This window comes from Macaca mulatta, chromosome 16 (genome assembly GCF_049350105.2).
Source record: "Macaca mulatta isolate MMU2019108-1 chromosome 16, T2T-MMU8v2.0, whole genome shotgun sequence".
Lineage (NCBI taxonomy): Eukaryota > Metazoa > Chordata > Mammalia > Primates > Cercopithecidae > Macaca > Macaca mulatta.
In genome coordinates this window covers 781,057-802,043 of record NC_133421.1, presented here as the reverse complement: position 1 = coordinate 802,043, position 20,987 = coordinate 781,057, and positions in this window count along the sequence as shown.

Genomic DNA, 20,987 nt, shown 5'->3' with positions numbered 1-20,987 from the left:
AGCCGCCACCCCCGGCCCGCCCCCCTGGCTTCTGGGAGCCCCCTCGCCGGGGGTGCAGGCACCCCCCGCGATCGGGCTCCCAGCCGCCACCCCCGGCCCGCCCCCCTGGCTTCTGGGAGCCCCCTCGCCGGGGGTGCAGGCACCCCCCGCGATCGGGCTCCCAGCCGCCACCCCCGGCCCGCCCCCCTGGCTTCTGGGAGCCCCCTCGCCGGGGGTGCAGGCACCCCCCGCGATCGGGCTCCCAGCCGCCACCCCCGGCCCGCCCCCCTGGCTTCTGGGAGCCCCCTCGCCGGGGGTGCAGGCACCCCCCGCGATCGGGCTCCCAGCCGCCACCCCCGGCCCGCCCCCCTGGCTTCTGGGAGCCCCCTCGCCGGGGGTGCAGGCACCCCCCGCGATCGGGCTCCCAGCCGCCACCCCCGGCCCGCCCCCCTGGCTTCTGGGAGCCCCCTCGCCGGGGGTGCAGGCACCCCCCGCGATCGGGCTCCCAGCCGCCACCCCCGGCCCGCCCCCCTGGCTTCTGGGAGCCCCCTCGCCGGGGGTGCAGGCACCCCCCGCGATCGGGCTCCCAGCCGCCACCCCCGGCCCGCCCCCCTGGCTTCTGGGAGCCCCCTCGCCGGGGGTGCAGGCACCCCCCGCGATCGGGCTCCCAGCCGCCACCCCCGGCCCGCCCCCCTGGCTTCTGGGAGCCCCCTCGCCGGGGGTGCAGGCACCCCCCGCGATCGGGCTCCCAGCCGCCACCCCCGGCCCGCCCCCCTGGCTTCTGGGAGCCCCCTCGCCGGGGGTGCAGGCACCCCCCGCGATCGGGCTCCCAGCCGCCACCCCCGGCCCGCCCCCCTGGCTTCTGGGAGCCCCCTCGCCGGGGGTGCAGGCACCCCCCGCGATCGGGCTCCCAGCCGCCACCCCCGGCCCGCCCCCCTGGCTTCTGGGAGCCCCCTCGCCGGGGGTGCAGGCACCCCCCGCGATCGGGCTCCCAGCCGCCACCCCCGGCCCGCCCCCCTGGCTTCTGGGAGCCCCCTCGCCGGGGGTGCAGGCACCCCCCGCGATCGGGCTCCCAGCCGCCACCCCCGGCCCGCCCCCCTGGCTTCTGGGAGCCCCCTCGCCGGGGGTGCAGGCACCCCCCGCGATCGGGCTCCCAGCCGCCACCCCCGGCCCGCCCCCCTGGCTTCTGGGAGCCCCCTCGCCGGGGGTGCAGGCACCCCCCGCGATCGGGCTCCCAGCCGCCACCCCCGGCCCGCCCCCCTGGCTTCTGGGAGCCCCCTCGCCGGGGGTGCAGGCACCCCCCGCGATCGGGCTCCCAGCCGCCACCCCCGGCCCGCCCCCCTGGCTTCTGGGAGCCCCCTCGCCGGGGGTGCAGGCACCCCCCGCGATCGGGCTCCCAGCCGCCACCCCCGGCCCGCCCCCCTGGCTTCTGGGAGCCCCCTCGCCGGGGGTGCAGGCACCCCCCGCGATCGGGCTCCCAGCCGCCACCCCCGGCCCGCCCCCCTGGCTTCTGGGAGCCCCCTCGCCGGGGGTGCAGGCACCCCCCGCGATCGGGCTCCCAGCCGCCACCCCCGGCCCGCCCCCCTGGCTTCTGGGAGCCCCCTCGCCGGGGGTGCAGGCACCCCCCGCGATCGGGCTCCCAGCCGCCACCCCCGGCCCGCCCCCCTGGCTTCTGGGAGCCCCCTCGCCGGGGGTGCAGGCACCCCCCGCGATCGGGCTCCCAGCCGCCACCCCCGGCCCGCCCCCCTGGCTTCTGGGAGCCCCCTCGCCGGGGGTGCAGGCACCCCCCGCGATCGGGCTCCCAGCCGCCACCCCCGGCCCGCCCCCCTGGCTTCTGGGAGCCCCCTCGCCGGGGGTGCAGGCACCCCCCGCGATCGGGCTCCCAGCCGCCACCCCCGGCCCGCCCCCCTGGCTTCTGGGAGCCCCCTCGCCGGGGGTGCAGGCACCCCCCGCGATCGGGCTCCCAGCCGCCACCCCCGGCCCGCCCCCCTGGCTTCTGGGAGCCCCCTCGCCGGGGGTGCAGGCACCCCCCGCGATCGGGCTCCCAGCCGCCACCCCCGGCCCGCCCCCCTGGCTTCTGGGAGCCCCCTCGCCGGGGGTGCAGGCACCCCCCGCGATCGGGCTCCCAGCCGCCACCCCCGGCCCGCACCCCTGGCTTCTGGGAGCCTTCTGGACCCCCAGCCTCTTTCTCATATTCTGAGTAATATCATCTCCCCATCGGAAAATTTTCAACCCCTTCTCAGACGATTGTACACCCCCAGTGTGCACACCCTCAGAGGGAGTAACCCCCTCTTTATTAGGAGTCACATCAGCCTCTTCCTCCCTGAATATTCAGAACAGTATCCCACCGTTGTTTCTACTTCCAGTGAAACTGATTGTCATATCCTCCTCTCCCAAGCAGAAGTTGGAAACTCTGTCACGGGGGGTGTACACCCTTGTGATATAGAAATTAACATCGTCCTCTCCCGGGTTTACATCAGGAGCAAGTCTATTAATCATTAATATTAATAATTATATTAATATTAATAATAATTATTGATATTAATGATCAAAATAAAGACAGTAAAAATGAATACTGGTTTAAAAGGTTAACCGTTTGTATTCATAATTATTAGTAATATCACTATTATTAATAATATTATGATATTAGCAATTAATGTGACTTAAATCAATACCCAGTGATGCTGGGAATACAATAATGATTAGTATTAGGAACTAATAATATTATTTGATGGCATTAATATTAATAATTAATTGAAAGCAGGCATAATCATGTATTGAAAATCATTATCCATAATTAATAATGGTATCTTATGAATTTTTAGTATCATTGATAATGATTTAAATCGATCATTGATGATTAATAATCATATTATTATTCCTCATTCCACAGGAAGTGTAAACCTACTTGTGATGCTGTTCTTAATAACCAGGGTCGGAAAGCAGGACTTTAGTTTTAATATCGCAGTAGGTGTACACTCAGCACGTGACACTGATCCTAATATGAACGGGGGTAGAGTATCACATGACTCCAATTATAGCAATGGATGGATAGCTACGTGGTAATATTGCTCCTAATATTCCCGGAAGAAGCCTTTGCTATTTGTCCGAATATGGCACTGAGGGGACAGTTTCTCTGAGATATAGTTCCTAGTATACGGAGTTGGAGAGGATGATAATAATTCACAGGATGTGTGCTCCCGCCCAGTGATATTGTAATTACTATCCTGGGAGGGAGAGGATGATATTGCACTCTGTACAGCAGGAGGCGTACACCCAGTCTGGGATATTGTTCTTAATATCCATGGAGGGGACAGGCTGATATTACTCGCAATGTGGCACAGGGTGGACATTCACCCTGTTTCATCCTGCTCAATATTCCAAGGCCGAGAGACAGATATTAATCTCAGTATCACAGACACTGGACAACCACTTGTGATACTCTTCCAAATATCCAGATCAGGTTGCCAGGAGTCACCCCCGGACGGCCCCCCTGACTTCTGGGAGCCCCATCGCGAGGGGGTCAGGCACCCCCCGCGATCGGGCTCCCAGCCGCCAACCCAGGCCGGCCCCCCTGGCTTCTGGGAGCCCCCTCGCCGGGGGGTCAGGCACGCCCCCCGATCGGGCTCCCAGCCGCCACCCCCGGCCCGCCCCCCTGGCATCTGGGAGCCCCCTCGCCGGGGGGTCAGGCACCCCCCGCGATCGGGCTCCCAGCCGCCACCCCCGGCCCGCCCCCCTGGCATCTGGGAGCCCCCTCGCCGGGGGGTCAGGCACGCCCCCCGATCGGGCTCCCAGCCGCCACCCCCGGCCCGCCCCCCTGGCTTCTGGGAGCCCCCTCGCCGGGGGTGCAGGCACGCCCCCCGATCGGGCTCCCAGCCGCCACCCCCGGCCCGCCCCCCTGGCTTCTGGGAGCCCCCTCGCCGGGGGTGCAGGCACCCCCCGCGATCGGGCTCCCAGCCGCCACCCCCGGCCCGCCCCCCTGGCTTCTGGGAGCCCCCTCGCCGGGGGTGCAGGCACCCCCCGCGATCGGGCTCCCAGCCGCCACCCCCGGCCCGCCCCCCTGGCTTCTGGGAGCCCCCTCGCCGGGGGTGCAGGCACCCCCCGCGATCGGGCTCCCAGCCGCCACCCCCGGCCCGCCCCCCTGGCTTCTGGGAGCCCCCTCGCCGGGGGTGCAGGCACCCCCCGCGATCGGGCTCCCAGCCGCCACCCCCGGCCCGCCCCCCTGGCTTCTGGGAGCCCCCTCGCCGGGGGTGCAGGCACCCCCCGCGATCGGGCTCCCAGCCGCCACCCCCGGCCCGCCCCCCTGGCTTCTGGGAGCCCCCTCGCCGGGGGTGCAGGCACCCCCCGCGATCGGGCTCCCAGCCGCCACCCCCGGCCCGCCCCCCTGGCTTCTGGGAGCCCCCTCGCCGGGGGTGCAGGCACCGCCCGCGATCGGGCTCCCAGCCGCCACCCCCGGCCCGCCCCCCTGGCTTCTGGGAGCCCCCTCGCCGGGGGTGCAGGCACCGCCCGCGATCGGGCTCCCAGCCGCCACCCCCGGCCCGCCCCCCTGGCTTCTGGGAGCCCCCTCGCCGGGGGTGCAGGCACCGCCCGCGATCGGGCTCCCAGCCGCCACCCCCGGCCCGCCCCCCTGGCTTCTGGGAGCCCCCTCGCCGGGGGTGCAGGCACCGCCCGCGATCGGGCTCCCAGCCGCCACCCCCGGCCCGCCCCCCTGGCTTCTGGGAGCCCCCTCGCCGGGGGTGCAGGCACCGCCCGCGATCGGGCTCCCAGCCGCCACCCCCGGCCCGCCCCCCTGGCTTCTGGGAGCCCCCTCGCCGGGGGTGCAGGCACCGCCCGCGATCGGGCTCCCAGCCGCCACCCCCGGCCCGCCCCCCTGGCTTCTGGGAGCCCCCTCGCCGGGGGTGCAGGCACCGCCCGCGATCGGGCTCCCAGCCGCCACCCCCGGCCCGCCCCCCTGGCTTCTGGGAGCCCCCTCGCCGGGGGTGCAGGCACCGCCCGCGATCGGGCTCCCAGCCGCCACCCCCGGCCCGCCCCCCTGGCTTCTGGGAGCCCCCTCGCCGGGGGTGCAGGCACCGCCCGCGATCGGGCTCCCAGCCGCCACCCCCGGCCCGCCCCCCTGGCTTCTGGGAGCCCCCTCGCCGGGGGTGCAGGCACCGCCCGCGATCGGGCTCCCAGCCGCCACCCCCGGCCCGCCCCCCTGGCTTCTGGGAGCCCCCTCGCCGGGGGTGCAGGCACCGCCCGCGATCGGGCTCCCAGCCGCCACCCCCGGCCCGCCCCCCTGGCTTCTGGGAGCCCCCTCGCCGGGGGTGCAGGCACCGCCCGCGATCGGGCTCCCAGCCGCCACCCCCGGCCCGCCCCCCTGGCTTCTGGGAGCCCCCTCGCCGGGGGTGCAGGCACCGCCCGCGATCGGGCTCCCAGCCGCCACCCCCGGCCCGCCCCCCTGGCTTCTGGGAGCCCCCTCGCCGGGGGTGCAGGCACCGCCCGCGATCGGGCTCCCAGCCGCCACCCCCGGCCCGCCCCCCTGGCTTCTGGGAGCCCCCTCGCCGGGGGTGCAGGCACCGCCCGCGATCGGGCTCCCAGCCGCCACCCCCGGCCCGCCCCCCTGGCTTCTGGGAGCCCCCTCGCCGGGGGTGCAGGCACCGCCCGCGATCGGGCTCCCAGCCGCCACCCCCGGCCCGCCCCCCTGGCTTCTGGGAGCCCCCTCGCCGGGGGTGCAGGCACCGCCCGCGATCGGGCTCCCAGCCGCCACCCCCGGCCCACCCCCCTGGCTTCTGGGAGCCCCCTCGCCGGGGGTGCAGGCACCGCCCGCGATCGGGCTCCCAGCCGCCACCCCCGGCCCGCCCCCCTGGCTTCTGGGAGCCCCCTCGCCGGGGGTGCAGGCACCGCCCGCGATCGGGCTCCCAGCCGCCACCCCCGGCCCGCCCCCCTGGCTTCTGGGAGCCCCCTCGCCGGGGGTGCAGGCACCGCCCGCGATCGGGCTCCCAGCCGCCACCCCCGGCCCGCCCCCCTGGCTTCTGGGAGCCCCCTCGCCGGGGGTGCAGGCACCGCCCGCGATCGGGCTCCCAGCCGCCACCCCCGGCCCGCCCCCCTGGCTTCTGGGAGCCCCCTCGCCGGGGGTGCAGGCACCGCCCGCGATCGGGCTCCCAGCCGCCACCCCCGGCCCGCCCCCCTGGCTTCTGGGAGCCCCCTCGCCGGGGGTGCAGGCACCGCCCGCGATCGGGCTCCCAGCCGCCACCCCCGGCCCGCCCCCCTGGCTTCTGGGAGCCCCCTCGCCGGGGGTGCAGGCACCGCCCGCGATCGGGCTCCCAGCCGCCACCCCCGGCCCGCCCCCCTGGCTTCTGGGAGCCCCCTCGCCGGGGGTGCAGGCACCGCCCGCGATCGGGCTCCCAGCCGCCACCCCCGGCCCGCCCCCCTGGCTTCTGGGAGCCCCCTCGCCGGGGGTGCAGGCACCGCCCGCGATCGGGCTCCCAGCCGCCACCCCCGGCCCGCCCCCCTGGCTTCTGGGAGCCCCCTCGCCGGGGGTGCAGGCACCGCCCGCGATCGGGCTCCCAGCCGCCACCCCCGGCCCGCCCCCCTGGCTTCTGGGAGCCCCCTCGCCGGGGGTGCAGGCACCGCCCGCGATCGGGCTCCCAGCCGCCACCCCCGGCCCGCCCCCCTGGCTTCTGGGAGCCCCCTCGCCGGGGGTGCAGGCACCGCCCGCGATCGGGCTCCCAGCCGCCACCCCCGGCCCGCCCCCCTGGCTTCTGGGAGCCCCCTCGCCGGGGGTGCAGGCACCGCCCGCGATCGGGCTCCCAGCCGCCACCCCCGGCCCGCCCCCCTGGCTTCTGGGAGCCCCCTCGCCGGGGGTGCAGGCACCGCCCGCGATCGGGCTCCCAGCCGCCACCCCCGGCCCGCCCCCCTGGCTTCTGGGAGCCCCCTCGCCGGGGGTGCAGGCACCGCCCGCGATCGGGCTCCCAGCCGCCACCCCCGGCCCGCCCCCCTGGCTTCTGGGAGCCCCCTCGCCGGGGGTGCAGGCACCGCCCGCGATCGGGCTCCCAGCCGCCACCCCCGGCCCGCCCCCCTGGCTTCTGGGAGCCCCCTCGCCGGGGGTGCAGGCACCGCCCGCGATCGGGCTCCCAGCCGCCACCCCCGGCCCGCCCCCCTGGCTTCTGGGAGCCCCCTCGCCGGGGGTGCAGGCACCGCCCGCGATCGGGCTCCCAGCCGCCACCCCCGGCCCGCCCCCCTGGCTTCTGGGAGCCCCCTCGCCGGGGGTGCAGGCACCGCCCGCGATCGGGCTCCCAGCCGCCACCCCCGGCCCGCCCCCCTGGCTTCTGGGAGCCCCCTCGCCGGGGGTGCAGGCACCGCCCGCGATCGGGCTCCCAGCCGCCACCCCCGGCCCGCCCCCCTGGCTTCTGGGAGCCCCCTCGCCGGGGGTGCAGGCACCGCCCGCGATCGGGCTCCCAGCCGCCACCCCCGGCCCGCCCCCCTGGCTTCTGGGAGCCCCCTCGCCGGGGGTGCAGGCACCGCCCGCGATCGGGCTCCCAGCCGCCACCCCCGGCCCGCCCCCCTGGCTTCTGGGAGCCCCCTCGCCGGGGGTGCAGGCACCGCCCGCGATCGGGCTCCCAGCCGCCACCCCCGGCCCGCCCCCCTGGCTTCTGGGAGCCCCCTCGCCGGGGGTGCAGGCACCGCCCGCGATCGGGCTCCCAGCCGCCACCCCCGGCCCGCCCCCCTGGCTTCTGGGAGCCCCCTCGCCGGGGGTGCAGGCACCGCCCGCGATCGGGCTCCCAGCCGCCACCCCCGGCCCGCCCCCCTGGCTTCTGGGAGCCCCCTCGCCGGGGGTGCAGGCACCGCCCGCGATCGGGCTCCCAGCCGCCACCCCCGGCCCGCCCCCCTGGCTTCTGGGAGCCCCCTCGCCGGGGGTGCAGGCACCGCCCGCGATCGGGCTCCCAGCCGCCACCCCCGGCCCGCCCCCCTGGCTTCTGGGAGCCCCCTCGCCGGGGGTGCAGGCACCGCCCGCGATCGGGCTCCCAGCCGCCACCCCCGGCCCGCCCCCCTGGCTTCTGGGAGCCCCCTCGCCGGGGGTGCAGGCACCGCCCGCGATCGGGCTCCCAGCCGCCACCCCCGGCCCGCCCCCCTGGCTTCTGGGAGCCCCCTCGCCGGGGGTGCAGGCACCGCCCGCGATCGGGCTCCCAGCCGCCACCCCCGGCCCGCCCCCCTGGCTTCTGGGAGCCCCCTCGCCGGGGGTGCAGGCACCGCCCGCGATCGGGCTCCCAGCCGCCACCCCCGGCCCGCCCCCCTGGCTTCTGGGAGCCCCCTCGCCGGGGGTGCAGGCACCGCCCGCGATCGGGCTCCCAGCCGCCACCCCCGGCCCGCCCCCCTGGCTTCTGGGAGCCCCCTCGCCGGGGGTGCAGGCACCGCCCGCGATCGGGCTCCCAGCCGCCACCCCCGGCCCGCCCCCCTGGCTTCTGGGAGCCCCCTCGCCGGGGGTGCAGGCACCGCCCGCGATCGGGCTCCCAGCCGCCACCCCCGGCCCGCCCCCCTGGCTTCTGGGAGCCCCCTCGCCGGGGGTGCAGGCACCGCCCGCGATCGGGCTCCCAGCCGCCACCCCCGGCCCGCCCCCCTGGCTTCTGGGAGCCCCCTCGCCGGGGGTGCAGGCACCGCCCGCGATCGGGCTCCCAGCCGCCACCCCCGGCCCGCCCCCCTGGCTTCTGGGAGCCCCCTCGCCGGGGGTGCAGGCACCGCCCGCGATCGGGCTCCCAGCCGCCACCCCCGGCCCGCCCCCCTGGCTTCTGGGAGCCCCCTCGCCGGGGGTGCAGGCACCGCCCGCGATCGGGCTCCCAGCCGCCACCCCCGGCCCGCCCCCCTGGCTTCTGGGAGCCCCCTCGCCGGGGGTGCAGGCACCGCCCGCGATCGGGCTCCCAGCCGCCACCCCCGGCCCGCCCCCCTGGCTTCTGGGAGCCCCCTCGCCGGGGGTGCAGGCACCGCCCGCGATCGGGCTCCCAGCCGCCACCCCCGGCCCGCCCCCCTGGCTTCTGGGAGCCCCCTCGCCGGGGGTGCAGGCACCGCCCGCGATCGGGCTCCCAGCCGCCACCCCCGGCCCGCCCCCCTGGCTTCTGGGAGCCCCCTCGCCGGGGGTGCAGGCACCCCCCGCGATCGGGCTCCCAGCCGCCACCCCCGGCCCGCCCCCCTGGCTTCTGGGAGCCCCCTCGCCGGGGGTGCAGGCACCCCCCGCGATCGGGCTCCCAGCCGCCACCCCCGGCCCGCCCCCCTGGCTTCTGGGAGCCCCCTCGCCGGGGGTGCAGGCACCCCCCGCGATCGGGCTCCCAGCCGCCACCCCCGGCCCGCCCCCCTGGCTTCTGGGAGCCCCCTCGCCGGGGGTGCAGGCACCCCCCGCGATCGGGCTCCCAGCCGCCACCCCCGGCCCGCCCCCCTGGCTTCTGGGAGCCCCCTCGCCGGGGGTGCAGGCACCCCCCGCGATCGGGCTCCCAGCCGCCACCCCCGGCCCGCCCCCCTGGCTTCTGGGAGCCCCCTCGCCGGGGGTGCAGGCACCCCCCGCGATCGGGCTCCCAGCCGCCACCCCCGGCCCGCCCCCCTGGCTTCTGGGAGCCCCCTCGCCGGGGGTGCAGGCACCCCCCGCGATCGGGCTCCCAGCCGCCACCCCCGGCCCGCCCCCCTGGCTTCTGGGAGCCCCCTCGCCGGGGGTGCAGGCACCCCCCGCGATCGGGCTCCCAGCCGCCACCCCCGGCCCGCCCCCCTGGCTTCTGGGAGCCCCCTCGCCGGGGGTGCAGGCACCCCCCGCGATCGGGCTCCCAGCCGCCACCCCCGGCCCGCCCCCCTGGCTTCTGGGAGCCCCCTCGCCGGGGGTGCAGGCACCCCCCGCGATCGGGCTCCCAGCCGCCACCCCCGGCCCGCCCCCCTGGCTTCTGGGAGCCCCCTCGCCGGGGGTGCAGGCACCCCCCGCGATCGGGCTCCCAGCCGCCACCCCCGGCCCGCCCCCCTGGCTTCTGGGAGCCCCCTCGCCGGGGGTGCAGGCACCCCCCGCGATCGGGCTCCCAGCCGCCACCCCCGGCCCGCCCCCCTGGCTTCTGGGAGCCCCCTCGCCGGGGGTGCAGGCACCCCCCGCGATCGGGCTCCCAGCCGCCACCCCCGGCCCGCCCCCCTGGCTTCTGGGAGCCCCCTCGCCGGGGGTGCAGGCACCCCCCGCGATCGGGCTCCCAGCCGCCACCCCCGGCCCGCCCCCCTGGCTTCTGGGAGCCCCCTCGCCGGGGGTGCAGGCACCCCCCGCGATCGGGCTCCCAGCCGCCACCCCCGGCCCGCCCCCCTGGCTTCTGGGAGCCCCCTCGCCGGGGGTGCAGGCACCCCCCGCGATCGGGCTCCCAGCCGCCACCCCCGGCCCGCCCCCCTGGCTTCTGGGAGCCCCCTCGCCGGGGGTGCAGGCACCCCCCGCGATCGGGCTCCCAGCCGCCACCCCCGGCCCGCCCCCCTGGCTTCTGGGAGCCCCCTCGCCGGGGGTGCAGGCACCCCCCGCGATCGGGCTCCCAGCCGCCACCCCCGGCCCGCCCCCCTGGCTTCTGGGAGCCCCCTCGCCGGGGGTGCAGGCACCCCCCGCGATCGGGCTCCCAGCCGCCACCCCCGGCCCGCCCCCCTGGCTTCTGGGAGCCCCCTCGCCGGGGGTGCAGGCACCCCCCGCGATCGGGCTCCCAGCCGCCACCCCCGGCCCGCCCCCCTGGCTTCTGGGAGCCCCCTCGCCGGGGGTGCAGGCACCCCCCGCGATCGGGCTCCCAGCCGCCACCCCCGGCCCGCCCCCCTGGCTTCTGGGAGCCCCCTCGCCGGGGGTGCAGGCACCCCCCGCGATCGGGCTCCCAGCCGCCACCCCCGGCCCGCCCCCCTGGCTTCTGGGAGCCCCCTCGCCGGGGGTGCAGGCACCCCCCGCGATCGGGCTCCCAGCCGCCACCCCCGGCCCGCCCCCCTGGCTTCTGGGAGCCCCCTCGCCGGGGGTGCAGGCACCCCCCGCGATCGGGCTCCCAGCCGCCACCCCCGGCCCGCCCCCCTGGCTTCTGGGAGCCCCCTCGCCGGGGGTGCAGGCACCCCCCGCGATCGGGCTCCCAGCCGCCACCCCCGGCCCGCCCCCCTGGCTTCTGGGAGCCCCCTCGCCGGGGGTGCAGGCACCCCCCGCGATCGGGCTCCCAGCCGCCACCCCCGGCCCGCCCCCCTGGCTTCTGGGAGCCCCCTCGCCGGGGGTGCAGGCACCCCCCGCGATCGGGCTCCCAGCCGCCACCCCCGGCCCGCCCCCCTGGCTTCTGGGAGCCCCCTCGCCGGGGGTGCAGGCACCCCCCGCGATCGGGCTCCCAGCCGCCACCCCCGGCCCGCCCCCCTGGCTTCTGGGAGCCCCCTCGCCGGGGGTGCAGGCACCCCCCGCGATCGGGCTCCCAGCCGCCACCCCCGGCCCGCCCCCCTGGCTTCTGGGAGCCCCCTCGCCGGGGGTGCAGGCACCCCCCGCGATCGGGCTCCCAGCCGCCACCCCCGGCCCGCCCCCCTGGCTTCTGGGAGCCCCCTCGCCGGGGGTGCAGGCACCCCCCGCGATCGGGCTCCCAGCCGCCACCCCCGGCCCGCCCCCCTGGCTTCTGGGAGCCCCCTCGCCGGGGGTGCAGGCACCCCCCGCGATCGGGCTCCCAGCCGCCACCCCCGGCCCGCCCCCCTGGCTTCTGGGAGCCCCCTCGCCGGGGGTGCAGGCACCCCCCGCGATCGGGCTCCCAGCCGCCACCCCCGGCCCGCCCCCCTGGCTTCTGGGAGCCCCCTCGCCGGGGGTGCAGGCACCCCCCGCGATCGGGCTCCCAGCCGCCACCCCCGGCCCGCCCCCCTGGCTTCTGGGAGCCCCCTCGCCGGGGGTGCAGGCACCCCCCGCGATCGGGCTCCCAGCCGCCACCCCCGGCCCGCCCCCCTGGCTTCTGGGAGCCCCCTCGCCGGGGGTGCAGGCACCCCCCGCGATCGGGCTCCCAGCCGCCACCCCCGGCCCGCCCCCCTGGCTTCTGGGAGCCCCCTCGCCGGGGGTGCAGGCACCCCCCGCGATCGGGCTCCCAGCCGCCACCCCCGGCCCGCCCCCCTGGCTTCTGGGAGCCCCCTCGCCGGGGGTGCAGGCACCCCCCGCGATCGGGCTCCCAGCCGCCACCCCCGGCCCGCCCCCCTGGCTTCTGGGAGCCCCCTCGCCGGGGGTGCAGGCACCCCCCGCGATCGGGCTCCCAGCCGCCACCCCCGGCCCGCCCCCCTGGCTTCTGGGAGCCCCCTCGCCGGGGGTGCAGGCACCCCCCGCGATCGGGCTCCCAGCCGCCACCCCCGGCCCGCCCCCCTGGCTTCTGGGAGCCCCCTCGCCGGGGGTGCAGGCACCCCCCGCGATCGGGCTCCCAGCCGCCACCCCCGGCCCGCCCCCCTGGCTTCTGGGAGCCCCCTCGCCGGGGGTGCAGGCACCCCCCGCGATCGGGCTCCCAGCCGCCACCCCCGGCCCGCCCCCCTGGCTTCTGGGAGCCCCCTCGCCGGGGGTGCAGGCACCCCCCGCGATCGGGCTCCCAGCCGCCACCCCCGGCCCGCCCCCCTGGCTTCTGGGAGCCCCCTCGCCGGGGGTGCAGGCACCCCCCGCGATCGGGCTCCCAGCCGCCACCCCCGGCCCGCCCCCCTGGCTTCTGGGAGCCTTCTGGACCCCCAGCCTCTTTCTCATATTCTGAGTAATATCATCTCCCCATCGGAAAATTTTCAACCCCTTCTCAGACGATTGTACACCCCCAGTGTGCACACCCTCAGAGGGAGTAACCCCCTCTTTATTAGGAGTCACATCAGCCTCTTCCTCCCTGAATATTCAGAACAGTATCCCACCGTTGTTTCTACTTCCAGTGAAACTGATTGTCATATCCTCCTCTCCCAAGCAGAAGTTGGAAACTCTGTCACGGGGGGTGTACACCCTTGTGATATAGAAATTAACATCGTCCTCTCCCGGGTTTACATCAGGAGCAAGTCTATTAATCATTAATATTAATAATTATATTAATATTAATAATAGTTATTGATATTAATGATCAAAATAAAGACAGTAAAAATGAATACTGGTTTAAAAGGTTAACCGTTTGTATTCATAATTATTAGTAATATCACTATTAATAATAATATTATGATATTAGCAATTAATGTGACTTAAATCAATACCCAGTGATGCTGGGAATACAATAATGATTAGTATTAGGAACTAATAATATTATTTGATGGCATTAATATTAATAATTAATTGAAAGCAGGCATAATCATGTATTGAAAATCATTATCCATAATTAATAATGGTATCTTATGAATTTTTAGTATCATTGATAATGATTTAAATCGATCATTGATGATTAATAATCATATTATTATTCCTCATTCCACAGGAAGTGTAAACCTACTTGTGATGCTGTTCTTAATAACCAGGGTCGGAAAGCAGGACTTTAGTTTTAATATCGCAGTAGGTGTACACTCAGCACGTGACACTGATCCTAATATGAACGGGGGTAGAGTATCACATGACTCCAATTATAGCAATGGATGGATAGCTACGTGGTAATATTGCTCCTAATATTCCCGGAAGAAGCCTTTGCTATTTGTCCGAATATGGCACTGAGGGGACAGTTTCTCTGAGATATAGTTCCTAGTATACGGAGTTGGAGAGGATGATAATAATTCACAGGATGTGTGCTCCCGCCCAGTGATATTGTAATTACTATCCTGGGAGGGAGAGGATGATATTGCACTCTGTACAGCAGGAGGCGTACACCCAGTCTGGGATATTGTTCTTAATATCCATGGAGGGGACAGGCTGATATTACTCGCAATGTGGCACAGGGTGGACATTCACCCTGTTTCATCCTGCTCAATATTCCAAGGCCGAGAGACAGATATTAATCTCAGTATCACAGACACTGGACAACCACTTGTGATACTCTTCCAAATATCCAGATCAGGTTGCCAGGAGTCACCCCCGGACGGCCCCCCTGACTTCTGGGAGCCCCATCGCGAGGGGGTCAGGCACCCCCCGCGATCGGGCTCCCAGCCGCCAACCCAGGCCGGCCCCCCTGGCTTCTGGGAGCCCCCTCGCCGGGGGGTCAGGCACGCCCCCCGATCGGGCTCCCAGCCGCCACCCCCGGCCCGCCCCCCTGGCATCTGGGAGCCCCCTCGCCGGGGGGTCAGGCACCCCCCGCGATCGGGCTCCCAGCCGCCACCCCCGGCCCGCCCCCCTGGCATCTGGGAGCCCCCTCGCCGGGGGGTCAGGCACGCCCCCCGATCGGGCTCCCAGCCGCCACCCCCGGCCCGCCCCCCTGGCTTCTGGGAGCCCCCTCGCCGGGGGTGCAGGCACCCCCCGCGATCGGGCTCCCAGCCGCCACCCCCGGCCCGCCCCCTGGCTTCTGGGAGCCCCCTCGCCGGGGGTGCAGGCACCCCCCGCGATCGGGCTCCCAGCCGCCACCCCCGGCCCGCCCCCCTGGCTTCTGGGAGCCCCCTCGCCGGGGGTGCAGGCACCCCCCGCGATCGGGCTCCCAGCCGCCACCCCCGGCCCGCCCCCCTGGCTTCTGGGAGCCCCCTCGCCGGGGGTGCAGGCACCCCCCGCGATCGGGCTCCCAGCCGCCACCCCCGGCCCGCCCCCCTGGCTTCTGGGAGCCCCCTCGCCGGGGGTGCAGGCACCCCCCGCGATCGGGCTCCCAGCCGCCACCCCCGGCCCGCCCCCCTGGCTTCTGGGAGCCCCCTCGCCGGGGGTGCAGGCACCCCCCGCGATCGGGCTCCCAGCCGCCACCCCCGGCCCGCCCCCCTGGCTTCTGGGAGCCCCCTCGCCGGGGGTGCAGGCACCCCCCGCGATCGGGCTCCCAGCCGCCACCCCCGGCCCGCCCCCCTGGCTTCTGGGAGCCCCCTCGCCGGGGGTGCAGGCACCCCCCGCGATCGGGCTCCCAGCCGCCACCCCCGGCCCGCCCCCCTGGCTTCTGGGAGCCCCCTCGCCGGGGGTGCAGGCACCCCCCGCGATCGGGCTCCCAGCCGCCACCCCCGGCCCGCCCCCCTGGCTTCTGGGAGCCCCCTCGCCGGGGGTGCAGGCACCCCCCGCGATCGGGCTCCCAGCCGCCACCCCCGGCCCGCCCCCCTGGCTTCTGGGAGCCCCCTCGCCGGGGGTGCAGGCACCCCCCGCGATCGGGCTCCCAGCCGCCACCCCCGGCCCGCCCCCCTGGCTTCTGGGAGCCCCCTCGCCGGGGGTGCAGGCACCCCCCGCGATCGGGCTCCCAGCCGCCACCCCCGGCCCGCCCCCCTGGCTTCTGGGAGCCCCCTCGCCGGGGGTGCAGGCACCCCCCGCGATCGGGCTCCCAGCCGCCACCCCCGGCCCGCCCCCCTGGCTTCTGGGAGCCCCCTCGCCGGGGGTGCAGGCACCCCCCGCGATCGGGCTCCCAGCCGCCACCCCCGGCCCGCCCCCCTGGCTTCTGGGAGCCCCCTCGCCGGGGGTGCAGGCACCCCCCGCGATCGGGCTCCCAGCCGCCACCCCCGGCCCGCCCCCCTGGCTTCTGGGAGCCCCCTCGCCGGGGGTGCAGGCACCCCCCGCGATCGGGCTCCCAGCCGCCACCCCCGGCCCGCCCCCCTGGCTTCTGGGAGCCCCCTCGCCGGGGGTGCAGGCACCCCCCGCGATCGGGCTCCCAGCCGCCACCCCCGGCCCGCCCCCCTGGCTTCTGGGAGCCCCCTCGCCGGGGGTGCAGGCACCCCCCGCGATCGGGCTCCCAGCCGCCACCCCCGGCCCGCCCCCCTGGCTTCTGGGAGCCCCCTCGCCGGGGGTGCAGGCACCCCCCGCGATCGGGCTCCCAGCCGCCACCCCCGGCCCGCCCCCCTGGCTTCTGGGAGCCCCCTCGCCGGGGGTGCAGGCACCCCCCGCGATCGGGCTCCCAGCCGCCACCCCCGGCCCGCCCCCCTGGCTTCTGGGAGCCCCCTCGCCGGGGGTGCAGGCACCCCCCGCGATCGGGCTCCCAGCCGCCACCCCCGGCCCGCCCCCCTGGCTTCTGGGAGCCCCCTCGCCGGGGGTGCAGGCACCCCCCGCGATCGGGCTCCCAGCCGCCACCCCCGGCCCGCCCCCCTGGCTTCTGGGAGCCCCCTCGCCGGGGGTGCAGGCACCCCCCGCGATCGGGCTCCCAGCCGCCACCCCCGGCCCGCCCCCCTGGCTTCTGGGAGCCCCCTCGCCGGGGGTGCAGGCACCCCCCGCGATCGGGCTCCCAGCCGCCACCCCCGGCCCGCCCCCCTGGCTTCTGGGAGCCCCCTCGCCGGGGGTGCAGGCACCCCCCGCGATCGGGCTCCCAGCCGCCACCCCCGGCCCGCCCCCCTGGCTTCTGGGAGCCCCCTCGCCGGGGGTGCAGGCACCCCCCGCGATCGGGCTCCCAGCCGCCACCCCCGGCCCGCCCCCCTGGCTTCTGGGAGCCCCCTCGCCGGGGGTGCAGGCACCCCCCGCGATCGGGCTCCCAGCCGCCACCCCCGGCCCGCCCCCCTGGCTTCTGGGAGCCCCCTCGCCGGGGGTGCAGGCACCCCCCGCGATCGGGCTCCCAGCCGCCACCCCCGGCCCGCCCCCCTGGCTTCTGGGAGCCCCCTCGCCGGGGGTGCAGGCACCCCCCGCGATCGGGCTCCCAGCCGCCACCCCCGGCCCGCCCCCCTGGCTTCTGGGAGCCCCCTCGCCGGGGGTGCAGGCACCCCCCGCGATCGGGCTCCCAGCCGCCACCCCCGGCCCGCCCCCCTGGCTTCTGGGAGCCCCCTCGCCGGGGGTGCAGGCACCCCCCGCGATCGGGCTCCCAGCCGCCACCCCCGGCCCGCCCCCCTGGCTTCTGGGAGCCCCCTCGCCGGGGGTGCAGGCACCCCCCGCGATCGGGCTCCCAGCCGCCACCCCCGGCCCGCCCCCCTGGCTTCTGGGAGCCCCCTCGCCGGGGGTGCAGGCACCCCCCGCGATCGGGCTCCCAGCCGCCACCCCCGGCCCGCCCCCCTGGCTTCTGGGAGCCCCCTCGCCGGGGGTGCAGGCACCCCCCGCGATCGGGCTCCCAGCCGCCACCCCCGGCCCGCCCCCCTGGCTTCTGGGAGCCCCCTCGCCGGGGGTGCAGGCACCCCCCGCGATCGGGCTCCCAGCCGCCACCCCCGGCCCGCCCCCCTGGCTTCTGGGAGCCCCCTCGCCGGGGGTGCAGGCACCCCCCGCGATCGGGCTCCCAGCCGCCACCCCCGGCCCGCCCCCCTGGCTTCTGGGAGCCCCCTCGCCGGGGGTGCAGGCACCCCCCGCGATCGGGCTCCCAGCCGCCACCCCCGGCCCGCCCCCCTGGCTTCTGGGAGCCCCCTCGCCGGGGGTGCAGGCACCCCCCGCGATCGGGCTCCCAGCCGCCACCCCCGGCCCGCCCCCCTGGCTTCTGGGAGCCCCCTCGCCGGGGGTGCAGGCACCCCCCGCGATCGGGCTCCCAGCCGCCACCCCCGGCCCGCCCCCCTGGCTTCTGGGAGCCCCCTCGCCGGGGGTGCAGGCACCCCCCGCGATCGGGCTCCCAGCCGCCACCCCCGGCCCGCCCCCCTGGCTTCTGGGAGCCCCCTCGCCGGGGGTGCAGGCACCCCCCGCGATCGGGCTCCCAGCCGCCACCCCCGGCCCGCCCCCCTGGCTTCTGGGAGCCCCCTCGCCGGGGGTGCAGGCACCCCCCGCGATCGGGCTCCCAGCCGCCACCCCCGGCCCGCCCCCCTGGCTTCTGGGAGCCCCCTCGCCGGGGGTGCAGGCACCCCCCGCGATCGGGCTCCCAGCCGCCACCCCCGGCCCGCCCCCCTGGCTTCTGGGAGCCCCCTCGCCGGGGGTGCAGGCACCCCCCGCGATCGGGCTCCCAGCCGCCACCCCCGGCCCGCCCCCCTGGCTTCTGGGAGCCCCCTCGCCGGGGGTGCAGGCACCCCCCGCGATCGGGCTCCCAGCCGCCACCCCCGGCCCGCCCCCCTGGCTTCTGGGAGCCCCCTCGCCGGGGGTGCAGGCACCCCCCGCGATCGGGCTCCCAGCCGCCACCCCCGGCCCGCCCCCCTGGCTTCTGGGAGCCCCCTCGCCGGGGGTGCAGGCACCCCCCGCGATCGGGCTCCCAGCCGCCACCCCCGGCCCGCCCCCCTGGCTTCTGGGAGCCCCCTCGCCGGGGGTGCAGGCACCCCCCGCGATCGGGCTCCCAGCCGCCACCCCCGGCCCGCCCCCCTGGCTTCTGGGAGCCCCCTCGCCGGGGGTGCAGGCACCCCCCGCGATCGGGCTCCCAGCCGCCACCCCCGGCCCGCCCCCCTGGCTTCTGGGAGCCCCCTCGCCGGGGGTGCAGGCACCCCCCGCGATCGGGCTCCCAGCCGCCACCCCCGGCCCGCCCCCCTGGCTTCTGGGAGCCCCCTCGCCGGGGGTGCAGGCACCCCCCGCGATCGGGCTCCCAGCCGCCACCCCCGGCCCGCCCCCCTGGCTTCTGGGAGCCCCCTCGCCGGGGGTGCAGGCACCCCCCGCGATCGGGCTCCCAGCCGCCACCCCCGGCCCGCCCCCCTGGCTTCTGGGAGCCCCCTCGCCGGGGGTGCAGGCACCCCCCGCGATCGGGCTCCCAGCCGCCACCCCCGGCCCGCCCCCCTGGCTTCTGGGAGCCCCCTCGCCGGGGGTGCAGGCACCCCCCGCGATCGGGCTCCCAGCCGCCACCCCCGGCCCGCCCCCCTGGCTTCTGGGAGCCCCCTCGCCGGGGGTGCAGGCACCCCCCGCGATCGGGCTCCCAGCCGCCACCCCCGGCCCGCCCCCCTGGCTTCTGGGAGCCCCCTCGCCGGGGGTGCAGGCACCCCCCGCGATCGGGCTCCCAGCCGCCACCCCCGGCCCGCCCCCCTGGCTTCTGGGAGCCCCCTCGCCGGGGGTGCAGGCACCCCCCGCGATCGGGCTCCCAGCCGCCACCCCCGGCCCGCCCCCCTGGCTTCTGGGAGCCTTCTGGACCCCCAGCCTCTTTCTCATATTCTGAGTAATATCATCTCCCCATCGGAAAATTTTCAACCCCTTCTCAGACGATTGTACACCCCCAGTGTGCACACCCTCAGAGGGAGTAACCCCCTCTTTATTAGGAGTCACATCAGCCTCTTCCTCCCTGAATATTCAGAACAGTATCCCACCGTTGTTTCTACTTCCAGTGAAACTGATTGTCATATCCTCCTCTCCCAAGCAGAAGTTGGAAACTCTGTCACGGGGGGTGTACACCCTTGTGATATAGAAATGAACATCGTCCTCTCCCGGGTTTACATCAGGAGCAAGTCTATTAATCATTAATATTAATAATTATATTAATATTAATAATAGTTATTGATATTAATGATCAAAATAAAGACAGTAAAAATGAATACTGGTTTAAAAGGTTAACCGTTTGTATTCATAATTATTAGTAATATCACTATTAATAATAATATTATGATATTAGCAATTAATGTGACTTAAATCAATACCCAGTGATGCTGGGAATACAATAATGATTAGTATTAGGAACTAATAATATTATTTGATGGCATTAATATTAATAATTAATTGAAAGCAGGCATAATCATGTATTGAAAATCATTATCCATAATTAATAATGGTATCTTATGAATTTTTAGTATCATTGATAATGATTTAAATCGATCATTGATGATTAATAATCATATTATTATTCCTCATTCCACAGGAAGTGTAAACCTACTTGTGATGCTGTTCTTAATAACCAGGGTCGGAAAGCAGGACTTTAGTTTTAATATCGCAGTAGGTGTACACTCAGCACGTGACACTGATCCTAATATGAACGGGGGTAGAGTATCACATGACTCCAATTATAGCAATGGATGGATAGCTACGTGGTAATATTGCTCCTAATATTCCCGGAAGAAGCCTTTGCTATTTGTCCGAATATGGCACTGAGGGGACAGTTTCTCTGAGATATAGTTCCTAGTATACGGAGTTGGAGAGGATGATAATAATTCACAGGATGTGTGCTCCCGCCCAGTGATATTGTAATTACTATCCTGGGAGGGAGAGGATGATATTGCACTCTGTACAGCAGGAGGCGTACACCCAGTCTGGGATATTGTTCTTAATATCCATGGAGGGGACAGGCTGATATTACTCGCAATGTGGCACAGGGTGGACATTCACCCTGTTTCATCCTGCTCAATATTCCAAGGCCGAGAGACAGATATTAATCTCAGTATCACAGACACTGGACAACCACTTGTGATACTCTTCCAAATATCCAGATCAGGTTGCCAGGAGTCACCCCCGGACGGCCCCCCTGACTTCTGGGAGCCCCATCGCGAGGGGGTCAGGCACCCCCCGCGATCGGGCTCCCAGCCGCCAACCCAGGCCGGCCCCCCTGGCTTCTGGGAGCCCCCTCGCCGGGGGGTCAGGCACGCCCCCCGATCGGGCTCCCAGCCGCCACCCCCGGCCCGCCCCCCTGGCATCTGGGAGCCCCCTCGCCGGGGGGTCAGGCACCCCCCGCGATCGGGCTCCCAGCCGCCACCCCCGGCCCGCCCCCCTGGCATCTGGGAGCCCCCTCGCCGGGGGGTCAGGCACGCCCCCCGATCGGGCTCCCAGCCGCCACCCCCGGCCCGCCCCCCTGGCTTCTGGGAGCCCCCTCGCCGGGGGTGCAGGCACCCCCCGCGATCGGGCTCCCAGCCGCCACCCCCGGCCCGCCCCCCTGGCTTCTGGGAGCCCCCTCGCCGGGGGTGCAGGCACCCCCCGCGATCGGGCTCCCAGCCGCCACCCCCGGCCCGCCCCCCTGGCTTCTGGGAGCCCCCTCGCCGGGGGTGCAGGCACCCCCCGCGATCGGGCTCCCAGCCGCCACCCCCGGCCCGCCCCCCTGGCTTCTGGGAGCCCCCTCGCCGGGGGTGCAGGCACCCCCCGCGATCGGGCTCCCAGCCGCCACCCCCGGCCCGCCCCCCTGGCTTCTGGGAGCCCCCTCGCCGGGGGTGCAGGCACCCCCCGCGATCGGGCTCCCAGCCGCCACCCCCGGCCCGCCCCCCTGGCTTCT